This window comes from Berghia stephanieae, chromosome 15, assembly GCF_034508935.2.
Source record: "Berghia stephanieae isolate SIO BIC M18660-M18661 chromosome 15, UCSD_Bste_1.3, whole genome shotgun sequence".
Taxonomy (NCBI): Eukaryota; Metazoa; Mollusca; class Gastropoda; order Nudibranchia; family Aeolidiidae; genus Berghia; species Berghia stephanieae.
Window position 1 is genome coordinate 7,869,147 of NC_088374.1, and position 12,500 is coordinate 7,881,646.

The following is a 12,500-nucleotide window of genomic DNA, read 5'->3' on the forward strand; positions in this document are numbered from 1 at the left end:
TTTAATAAATTTGCACCTGAGTACATTGATAAAATCTAAATCTAGAGCCTTTACCAGGGACTCAACAATGCGATGAACCGGGCTCGAACCCAAAACCTTTCGACTCGAAAGCGAATGTCATACCACAAGACCACATAGCCGCACAAGTCTGTAAAGGCAAGTGCAAATGAATTTTGAATTGAAATGTCACCAAGAGTGACGCATATTGTCATTTATTTTGAATAGGATTGACGTCAGAGCATAAATTTGCCATCCTTATCAAACAATAAAGATCTGAATAAGTGTATGAAAGATGCCAGACAATGCAGGGGAAGTAATCATGAAAAAAATCATCCCAAAACACCAGTCGACCTTGACAGGGGATCGACACCCAACCTTCTGATTACCGGTCAGACGTGCTTCTATTACATCACTGAGGTTCCCGATAGTTGGGACAATTTTAAAATCCATATCTTCACAACGGTGCGCGTTTTACGCTTGCATCAAACAGCACACACACTGAACACGAGAGGACGAGGACGAAGTTGCTCTGTTTTTTTTCCCTTGAAAATATCACATTAATACATTAAGGAGCATCGTTGTTTGGTTGGATTGTAACTGAACACTTTCACTGATTGGTCCATGGGATCGTTTGTAAATACAAGTCATTGAAGATTGCTTATGAATATAATATGTATTCTTTATAATATGTCGTAATATGTTTACTCCTTCCTAGAACTAAGAAGAATTCGAAGATAGACGAATTTTTGGCTCCAACTACAAAACAACAGTCGCTTCTTTGACTCAATAAATCTTGTTGTAAAGGAGAGTTTCGTTCCTTAGATCAGATATTATTCAGGCCTTTTTAGCATTTCTGGATCATACCAAGGGCAATTTTTTAATTTCTAAAACTGTTTAAAATGACATTTACATTTTTCCCTTAAAAATACGTAGGCAGCTCTGGAGTTAACTAAAGAAGTGAATGTGTATGAAAGGTGCCAGACAAAGCAAGAAGGAAAAATACAAGAAAAAAGCCACCAACAAATCAATCGACCTAGACTGGGGATCGAACCTCAGACCTTCTGTATTTTTCTTTGTTGCTTTGTCAGTCACTGTTCATACACACTTATTCAGTGCTTTATTATTCAACGGTGACTGTTTCTTAATTTCTGAAGTTGATATCAGCTCTACTGTTACAAAGACACTCCTAGTACTTTAAATAGGTAATCTGCATACTTCTAAGTTTATACATCCAATTTTACATAGTCAAACCTACATCGAATACACTCAGGTACTCTGGAAAAACCCATATTTTAAAATTTGGCCAGAAAAAGATTGTCCTTCAATATTTATCGATTTAAGTGATCCTTATCTTGGCAAAAAAAAAATTCTAACCTGGGACTTCTCGCAGTTTGTCATTTAAATCGAACGATATTTGAAGGAAGAGTTCTCTGGTCAATTTTTTAGAGTACGACGTACTGTGGTTAATCTAGTCAAGCATTGGAATCAACACATCTCCGCTCGGCAACAACTTCAAACACTTTAAATGACAAAGGACTGTTGATAATCTTTGGTTTCTCATCCATTTTGATTCAGTTGATTGCAAAACAAACCTGAACGATATTTAAGTTTATTATGCGGCTATGTGGTCCTGCGGTTAGACAGTCGCGTTCGGATCGGAAGGTCCTGGGTTCAAGCCTCGCTTGACGCATAGTTGAGTCCTTGTAATAGTATCTTTATTCACATTCTCTCACCGTAATCGGGTGTAAAATGAATACTTGGCTGGTAACAGAGTTGTCTCTGACAGTAAGAAAAAAATGAAATTTCGCCTAACAGGCGCCGCGTATCGTTATACTTGTTAAGTCATGTAGTCAGCAATATAAGCTGGATTTAAATATTCCCTAAAAATATATATCATTATTATTTATATCATTCTATCGATATGATCAATCCCTTATCTACATGCCAAATCGGCCGCTAATGAAAATGAATATCCATGTATTCAATTCCTTATTATTACAACATTTAATCTTGAGAACATTTGTTCCCTTTTGTGGGAGGACTGTCATGGTCTAAGAGGGTTAATTACCATATTATCTCATCCTCTAACGTAATCTAAAGTTGTCACATCTATGGTCATGTGTCTAAACCCACGAATCCTGGTTACTTGATTTGTCACTTCCATTAGTCGATGCTCATAGATGTTCCCAGGCATAGCAACAAGTCTTCCTAAACGAATTACAAATCGCAAATGCCAAAAGGATATCCGGTCTATTTTCGGCCGACATAAAAACAATTAGGCGATGTTATAATAATTTATACTATTGAAATTCATCTCATCCAATTATGTTCATATTTTGCAATTGCATTAACAAAAAGATGTTCTGACTGTTGTAAATAAGATATTCTTTATACATTCTCAGAAAAGAAACAAAAAATAATCAGTGACAGTGAAGTGGCTGAGTACTGTTGTGGTCTAAGAGAGATAATAAATTACATTATCTCATCTCCCATTCTAATCTAGATCTGTCTTCAACTATTGACACGCGGCTATGTCATATTGTGGTATGACACTCGCTTTAGGATCGGAAGGTCCTGGGTTCGAGTCTCACGCTCGGCACATAGTTGAGTCCTTGGAAAAGGCTCTTTATTCACATTCTCTCACCGTACTTAGGTTTAAATTTAGAACCTGGCCGTTAACAGCGTTGTCTTTGTCCGAAAAATTGTAATATCGCCTGACATGCGTTATGTCCCGTCCTACATGTTAATAAATGTTGCTGTTGACCAGAGACCCCTTGTAAAGCGCTTTGAGGACGTTTAGTGGATATTGCTCTATATAAAAGCTCATTTTTTAAAACCCACGGACCTTGGTACTGTTTAGTAGTCTATGGGAGAGGATGTCTTTATGGAAACTGAGATGACCGGTTGTCTGATGAAATATTGAAATATTGTCTTGACACGTTGAATGTGTTTATATCATGATACTGTATGGTAATGTTTATATAATGATACTGTATGGTAATGTTTATATAATGATACTGTATGGTAATGTTTATATAATGATACTGTATGGTAATGTAAATATCGTTCACATTAACCCTCTCCTTACCTCCTATTGCGTAATCGTCACAATCGCTACGATGCAACTGGCTCTTTTCTCATCCAGATTTCGTATAGAATGTGTTTGTTGCATTTCTGTTCGAGTAAAAAATGTCTATTTTTGTGTTGGGTAGGTGTGAAGTTTTGGGGAAAATTCTGAAAATGGCTGGTAAGGAGAGGGTTAAAGTTTAAATTGTATTAAGCGTTCAGTTATACATTTTGTTTAGCTTTGTATCATGTTCGTAGTATCACCATCTCCTATTTTTCTTGGAGCATTCATACGGAAGTTATGACATCAAAACGACTCACTTTGTCACTTTATTTATTTCTCTTCTTCTCTCCATCTTTTTTCATCATAAATTTAAGATGTGGTGCCCGGAGATATATACTTCTAATGTGGGTCAATTTCTATTATGATATGGGCCGCATGGGTCTGCTATCATTTGACACAGGAGTAATCTTGAACCCTCTATATAAAGTAACCTGTAACGAGGGAAATGACCTTGAATCACATAGAGTACTCGACAATATCTTGGATCTCGAATAATTCATTATTTTCACCTCAATATTTGTTCTCGTCCTATAGCGTTGTTTCCTCCATCCGCTGGTATATATATATATATATAAGTATCAATCCACTGTTTAGGTGACCACTGTGAAATGCACCAATTGGAGGACCAAGCATATGTCTTGTTCAAATTGATTAAACTGTTCAATCTTTGTACAAATGAGTATAGTTTGATTCCCTACAATGATTTATGAACATAATTCTGATGCTTGATGATCACAATGGTATATAGAAAATTACTCGGTCCCCCTACTGTTTTACTAAGTGTTTCTGCTGCTTTCAGGAGACATTTGGTAAAGACATGTTTTTAGGGAGACCACATTAAAAACCCCTTTTAGGGAGCCCGGTATATGTTTATATATGGGTATACCTAAGAGTGCATTTTCAAGTGAGCTACCACCAAATTTACTAAAACAAAGTAAGTCCTTAAGAGCTTCATGGCCATAGTGTTGAAACTGATTCCAGTGTGCGTAGAGTGAAGTGGCCGAGCAATGCATTTACTAACTCATCCCTCCGAAGGGGGCGCTCAGGGAAATAACCTGGGCTCAAACCTGGCAAAAAAATATTCCCAGTTGCTCCGTGCGCCATTGTTTTTGCAGTCCCCTTTAGAAGCCTGACGACCCAGGTTAAAAACAGAGATAGAAAGGACCAGGCAGAGGAGTTGAGTTGTTGTTGTATACCACTGAATGGACTTGGTTTATTTTGTTTTTAAGGGTTTTACGGCGCTTGCAACACATTAAGGTCATATCAGCGCCAGTAAAAAGGAAGAAAATGGGATAGTAAAAAGTTCTGGAACTACAATTAGAGCACCCAAGAAAAAGTAAGGCAAAGGGGATTTGTTTCAAATAGGAAACAGTAGATTCCAAGAGCACACTATCAAAGTACTTAGTTTGATATCACCTAGAAGCCTCATTCAGACACAAGCAGAGGTCCCAACAAAGAGGGATACACTCAAATGTTTACAAAGCATATATAACATGTAAACAAAACAATAAAGTGCATAACAGAGAGATGATTTACAAGGAAAAAAATATCATCTCCCAAAACTATAAATTTGACAGTTTCCCTCCCAGCCAGGGCCTGGACAAAACCAAGTAATCCCATTCCAAGACAGAGACAGAAAACAAGTTGGAAAACAGACATAGGGGGATAGAAGTAGAAGACGCAACAAGTACTTCCCTGCCCACTATGGGAGGTTGGGAACCCCACCCAGTGAATGGAGTTGGATGGATAGGACAGCAGATCTGATGGACACAATGAACGGCTTCAATCAACATACAATTCACTTTAACACTTGCACAATGCTTGCTTTGGTTTCGTGGTTTTGGGGTAGACAGTTCGTCTGATGCCTGAGTTGCCAGGGTTCGAATCCATATTTGTGGCGATGTAGAGTCATTGTGAAAGTCTCATTTACAGTCTCACTTGTGTTAATTGGAGTAAGTTACTGAATTGTAATAGTTGTTCGTGTCCAAATAAATGTACTACCAGCTCCACGTCGAGCTCATTGTGGGTTTTGTGATACATCAAAGCTCGTATAAAATTACATTTACATTTGACCGAAAAATGATACACAACGATACAAGTTTACAAATCATATTGCAGGTTTATTTCAGTTCCAAAAGCCATCACAAACATTCATCCACTGTATCACATAAGTCTTTGGTCACCAAATAAAAGCAAAATAAACTTTGATGAAGTTTGTTATGTGTACAGTGCAGCATAAAAGGATAGAAACAGTTTTACTGATAAAACCCTCAAATGATAACAAACCAATATGTTGTTGCTGGTAAGTTGCTGAATTGCATTTGTTAAAAAGCATAAACTGTGAAGCAAAAGTGTTGAAAATCGTTTAAATAAAGTTTAATGCAAAAAAAATAATTCTTAAGCACTTTATGCCGTTCTAAACTGTCGTTGCTGCATTGTTTTTCATTATTAATTATTATTATTCTGATTAAGGATGAGGGGTTAAAGAAAGAAAGAAATTAAATGCACAGGGGTGTCATTTCTTGACAGTCACCTCTAAACATTGCAACTCTTAAAATTATCATAAAAAGAATAGAAGTTTTACATTAGGTATCTAGAAAATGCTGAACATAAAGCTACATTGGCCAATTAAGTTAGGGTTAGTAGAAAGACTTTTTATTCTGCCATATCTGATTCTTTCAGATAGTTCTACAAAGCATTTGTCTCTCAAACTGAGCAAATTAATGTTCATATAATATAAAAATGAAGATTGCAATGATGAACAGATTGTACTAAATAAAGATAAAACTTTTTTTAAACCCCCAAAATATGTCAATAACACCATACAGTACAAAGAATGTAATGCAAATTAAAGTCATGATTGTCATTACACCGATTGAAAAGCTCTTTCCCTTCTATATTTATTTCTTTCATTAAAGATCTTTCACCATGTACCTTCAGGGATTCCTTTTTGTGAAAATACCCTGTGGTGTTTTAAGAACAGAATAATTTCAGACTTCCCAGGTAATGATCCCCTCGAACCATGTGCTGAAACATCTTCGACAAAGTTTTTAAAATATGACTTGACTCTCTCTGTATCCTCATCTGACCATGACATGTATCTCCGATTTTTGAATTACTCTGGGGTTCAGTTTGTTTTGAAGAACATGCAAGCTGATTTGGCACTCCTGCTTCACCATTAAATATTTCTTCTTGATTTGCAGCTGTTACTATGGATGTTCCAAAATTTTCATTTTGAGTCATTTGTTTCAACGTTACAATTTCCCTCCCCAGTGACCGATGCTGAGTTATCAATTTGACCCAAAAAAAATGACCAATTTCTGTTATTTCTCGTATTGCAATGGACACTGATAAATGTTTTGATTGATTGATTCATTGTGTCCCATATGTCGATAGAAGACATCTCTCTCGTGTTGTGGGACATCAAGTAAGGCAAATAATGTCGAAGCCCGATGCCTGAATTTATCAGCTATTAACAATTAAGGAAGTGACATATTTGATGGCAATGTAACCACTTACATGATCTAAGGATATTCCTGTACTTTACTGCTTTACGCTCCTGTACAAGTTTCCTTAAAGACTGAATTGTGTCATTGGGTATCAACACATGGACCAACATCTTGCTTCCCTTTCCAGACTGATAGGCCAGCTTATACTTCTCAAGTAATGCTTTTTCCAAAGGATCAGTGACATGTTGTACAAGATGGGGATCAACCCATACATCTGAATCTGCATCATTCCAGTCTTTTAACAACATCCTTGCGGGTTCTCCGCCTCTCCTCGCATTAAACATTGTAAGCCTAGCTACGATGACATTGCAAAGCCTAACAAACATATGTGAATCAAATAAATGATAATCATCCTCACAAATACGGACCATCTCTTCAGTAATAAATTGCCGTAGCTTCTTTATATAATTCTCCAATGGCATCTCTTTTTTCAAATTGTTTGGGTTTTCTCAAAATTGTTCCTTGTGTTTCCTCATCAAATGCCTTGAGAGTTTTGTTTGCAACTGTCCACAGTATGGACAGGGTCTCCTTGGCTTTTTGTATTTCTCTGAAAAAAAGGAGAAAATAAAGCACATAATGCTATGAACTCTGAAAATAAATCAATAGACAGATCGTATGCACATCAGCTACATGACAGCGGTAGAGAGGAATAGCATTCCAAATGTTTAAGGCCTGGACAAGCAACTGTCATAATTCCTTCTTGTTATATACTTTTCTACCATCTATTCCTTTGGAAGAGGTATGTTAGATTTGTGGAGACCTCTGCCACATAATAAATCAAGCAAAAAGACGCCATATATTTGTTTTGAAATAGAAATAAATAGATCAATCCACCCATTTCACTGGGTTCAGGGTTCCTTCTTCATTATAATCAAAATATGAACATAAATTGTAAGACAATGAAGTCTCATCTGAATAAATAGATTCTCCTTTGTTGTTTCAGCGAATAATCAGACAGAATGTCAAAAGAATTTTACGTTTTCCCCCAACCACCAATTGGAGGTATCAGTATCAGCCGAATGGTTAGCGTCATGTTTTTTATATTGAGCAACAAAATTTACTCCAATTGCTTCACTCGACCAAGGCAGAAAAGTAATCAAGAATAAACCCAAGTCCTATCCAAAGATTAACATTTCATTTAAGTTTCATTTAAGTTTATTGTAGGCCCTTGGCCATTTGACAAAATTCAATTCACATAAATTATTTACAACAATCAGAAATTAATTATATCAATAATAGTAATAGAATGCAATGAAGGCAATATCATAATATTAATAATAACAGTAACGGCAATAAGTAACAATTAATATAGTAACAAAAGTAATAATAGACTATAGTTCATAGTAATAGTAATAATTGAGAAAACATCACCGGCTGGCAGAACAAACAGCCGACATCAATCAAACGTCCTCCAGACCGGTTGATCGCCGCTTTATTAATTCCTTAAAGACTTATTTACTTCCCCCCAACTGCCTGAACGAGGTGTGTAGACCACTTAATCCTGATTTATATTTTGTGGGAATGAAATATGATATGTATATGCCGGAAGTAACAAACACACTGTTCAGATAGAAAATATGTGAGTCTTGCCTTTGTTAATTGACACAGATAAGTTAGGAAAATAAATGCTAGTAAAAACGATCAGCAAGTTCGTGAACACTGCTTCTCAACTCGAACACATGTTTTCATCAAATCTACACACATCATGTTGTGAGCTGAATTTTAATGATCTCAGTTGTCATTGAAAGGAATTTTAGAATAAAAAAACGAATTGAACCTGGAAGTCAAAAGGGTTTGGAGGGGGTGGAAGTTTTATTTTAAAAGGAATGGGTAAATTAAAATTGATCCCACAAATATCAAAGGAGAAGAATGACAAAAAATGACTCACCATTGCAAGTGACACGTTGGTTTGCATGTGTATAGCATTCGGGTTGAACCTAGGTCCCAGACTGGCAATGAGGTTCAGTCTGTGATAGTTGTGGATGAGGCTCTGACTGAGTTGGGGAATGAACAATAGGTTCCAAAGACAATGATGTACTCAGCATTGGGTACCTCACAGAGCACGAAGAGGAATCAGACTCGGAGTCAGCAACAAAATCGGGATCCTGTATAATTTGTGGAAAAGATGACAAATCAATCAATTTATTCATGTTGACAATAAACACGAAGAGCCATTGTTTAATAATCCAACTAAACAATTATCTGGTTAATAATGCAAGTATAATAAAAGAGTTGAGAAAGGCAGACATATTGTCTAAGTATTTAATATGTTCAACTGTGCATGAATAAATATAGCTACACCAACCAGGGCTTCAGTAAACTGTTTTTAACCAACTCTCTAAATCCTACACCAGGACCAACAACTACAAAACAATTTTTTATCTCACTACGATTCTGGACATATGAACTGTTGTCATTGCAACGATATGAACTTCCTAACCTTGCAACTGCAATATAATTAACAAAAAAGTTGATAAACATTACAATGCAAGAGAATTTGGACAAAATGCGAGATCAAAAGTATAATCCCAACAGAAGCTATTGTCATTTTTCCTGGAAACGCATCGTTTTCACATTTTGTCAAATAAAAAACAAACGACTTCAAATGTGAATGGTTCATCAATGAATATCACTTCAAAATATAACGAGGAAGGTTTAAAATAGCGTTATTGTTGGCAAAGTGCACTGCAAAGAAATTTTTTAACAATAAAAGACTAGGAGGTCCCACTGGTGTAAAACAGTGTTGCCCTTGTCCTGAAATATTGAATCGCGCCTAACAGACTGCAGGTCTCATCTTGTGTGGCAATTGTGTTTTGTCCACCACAAAATATGGTGATGTAAAGCATTTTGAGCATGGTGCGAACTGTGGATAAACGCTATACAAATGCTATGCTTTTGTTTCAATTTACATACTTACCACAACTGAATCATGCGATATGGAACTTTGTTCTGCATCACTTTCAGGCTCTGAGTTGGAGTCTATATAAAATAAAAACAAACAAAGAAAAGCTGAAGACTATCATCTGCAAGTTTTTCTCTAAACAAAAATCATGCCATCTTGTGCTGTAAAAGGATTTTTATTTTATTATTTACTTTATGACTATTGTCCTTTAGAAAAAAAAGAAAATTAAGTCCGAAACCTTTTGGCTATTTTGTTTTAAATTTCAAGAATGTCAGAGTTGGCAAGAACGGATGGAAATATAATTCCAGAAACCAATCTGTCTATAATCATATCCATATGATAGTTTTTCGTTCAAGATTCAGGTACAGTCTATTTCGGATAATTGCAACACCTTGGGATCATCGAAAATGTTGCGATTAACCGAAGTTGCAATTAACCGAAGTTCAGTTTCCTGTCCACTATTTCAACATTTTACACATTTATTGTAAACTCAAACCAGTAAATGTTATTATTAGTCCACCACATACAAAGCAATTTCATTGAAACAAAAACCATATGGCAGCCCTGTGTAGATTTGTCAACCAAAAGCAGCTATGAAGCAAGCCGATGTCTTACTCAGATTGGACGAAGTTTCACTTTTTTTCTCACCATTTGTCAGAGTTCAAGAGATTAGCCGTGATGAGAGACAATAAGCTCTCACCAAACTCGTTGGTTACAATGCACAGTTGTTAATCCTAAAACAAAGGATATCGCTCAGTGTCTCTTTATAACTGTCATTTATAACCTGTTGTCAAGATTATGACCAGCCCTCACCCTTCTTCAATTTAATGGCCACCGATGACGTCACAAACCCATACTGCAAATCCCTGCCCTCTTTCGACTCTAATAGAGTGGTGACACACTACCGTAGCATTAAATTCACTCTCGATTCTTCAACCTGTCACGATTTCATCCATGATGAAATTTAATCATGATATATTGTTTGATTTCTTGAATTTACCACTTTTTAAAAACCGAAGTTTGTTGCAATTGACCAGTGACTTTTATATAGAATTATTTCCATTTCTTAGGAAATGTTGCGATTAACCGAGTTGCAATTATCCGGAGTGGACTGTATTAGTATTACACATCATGACTCAAACAAAAATAAGCAAACTATGTGTACCTAAATATTTAATTCATTTCCTCATCAAATTACATTCTTACCATTAACATCATAGATCACATCAAAAGGGTTGTCTGGATTGGCAGCAAGACATTTTTTCAGGATTTTTAAAGCTCAAATCTCTCTGATCTGAAGGTACAAAAGAAATAGCATATTCTCAACATTAAACTATGATTTTGTGATATGGCACACTGTATGAGCATGATAAAATAAAGACAGGTTTAAGTTTAAACTATTTTATATTCTTTTCAAAAATCCATTCTCGTTTTGCCAAAAAAAAATAAACACGTGAAGTGTTGAGTTGGATAGCGCTAAAAGTAAAAGTAGTAAGTAGTTGTAGTAGTAGTAGTAGTAGTAGTATTAGTAGTAGTAGTAGTAGTAGTAGTAGTAGTAGTAGTAGTAGTAGTAGTAGTAGTAGTAGTAGTAGTAGTAGTAATAGTAGTAGTAGTAGTAGTAGTAGTAGTAGTAGTAGTAGTAGTAGTAGTAGTAGTAGTAGTAGTAGTAGTAGTAGTAGTAAACGACAAATCTTACAAAGCTATCTAGTACTATCTAGTGTGAATCTACAGTCTACAGAAGTTCCCGAATTATCTGACTCCACCTCCGAATGACTCAGACTGACAAGTGACAATCATCAATCGGTGTGTGTGTGATGTCGACCCGATTTCAATAAATAAATCAACAGTGATAGAATAAGAATGGCCAATAACTTACCATTAATATTATATCGGTGTCTCTTCAATTATGCCTCCAGCATCAATTTACCCCACGATGCCATAGTTTGGAAGTCAGCAAGTGACGAAAAATGAAAAACTCAGCGCCGTAAATACGAAAACGAAAGTAGGAATTGTGCGAAATTGACTAAACATATGTTTCACAAAAAAATGAGCTACTATGTTTGCTTGCCTTGTGTCACCACGAAAAGTATCCGAGCCAAGATTCGATACATCTGTTTCTAAAAGTAGATTATAATTCGTATATCTTGTTCATTTCACAGTTCATCAACTTTCACACAATTGTTTTTTTTTATTTTCATTACTATAAAAATCCATATAATGCTCTAGAATTTTAGAGAATATTTCGGAAAGATATAGTGCCTCACTTTTGAAATATATCGATGAAGACACTGGTACCCCTATTGTGCTTTTTTCAGGTGGTCACCTTAATGACCAACGTGAAAATTTAGGCATAACTCTTCTTACTGTGGTGTTTATCAAATAACTTCAATACTATGATTTACAATTATATATCCTTGACGGTTGGGTTGACAACCTTAAACTAAAATCAGAAAAGTGAATGTGCTAGAGGTCAAATCAATAGGGGGCCAGATTTTGGTCTCCCTTTTGGTAAAGTACTGAAAAATGAACTAATAGGGGTACCAAAAGTCTCCCTAACCGGTATTAATACATACATACATACATATATATATATATATATATATATATATATATATATATATATATATATATGTGTGTGTGTGTGTATGTATATAAAAATAAATTTCTAACCAGAGGCATCAACTCAGTGTTTTATGGAAACTGATTATGCTATTTAAAAAAAAACAACAAACAAAACACATCTGGTCAATACCGTCTTGCGCTGAGAATTCGACGGCTTTTCAAAAAACTCCATGGCTTTCTTTTACACATCGTGCAGGGTAAATTATGACATTCATTAAGGTCCGATTCCATTCGAATCAACTGGTTGAAGCCGACCTCTGATGGACTGTCATATGACAGACCTTGGAGTTACAGCATGGAGATGATATGTTGACTGTTGCCAATTGATTTACAAAGA

At 35.7% G+C, this 12,500-nt stretch overlaps 1 protein-coding gene and 1 long non-coding RNA gene across 9 annotated transcripts in view; one reads left to right on the forward strand and one right to left on the reverse strand.

Moving 5' to 3' along the window:
* Positions 1-2,357, forward strand: part of LOC144960323 (galactose-specific lectin nattectin-like) — a 53,493-nt gene extending 51,136 nt beyond the window's left edge. For all 8 annotated transcript variants that reach the window (XM_078893380.1, XM_078893387.1, XM_078893385.1 and 5 more), the window contains one exon: positions 1-2,357. This exon is cut by the window's left edge and continues 1,230 nt beyond it. The gene's annotated coding sequence lies outside the window, so the exon portion shown is untranslated.
* A 6,187-nt stretch (positions 2,358-8,544) lies between these two features.
* Positions 8,545-11,481, reverse strand: LOC144960763 (uncharacterized). Its single transcript, XR_013642934.1, has 3 exons — positions 11,469-11,481; positions 9,557-9,648; positions 8,545-8,744 (listed from the first exon to the last, which is right to left on the reverse strand). It is a non-coding gene; the product is annotated as an uncharacterized LOC144960763 (long non-coding RNA).
* Between the last annotated feature and the right edge of the window lie 1,019 nt (positions 11,482-12,500).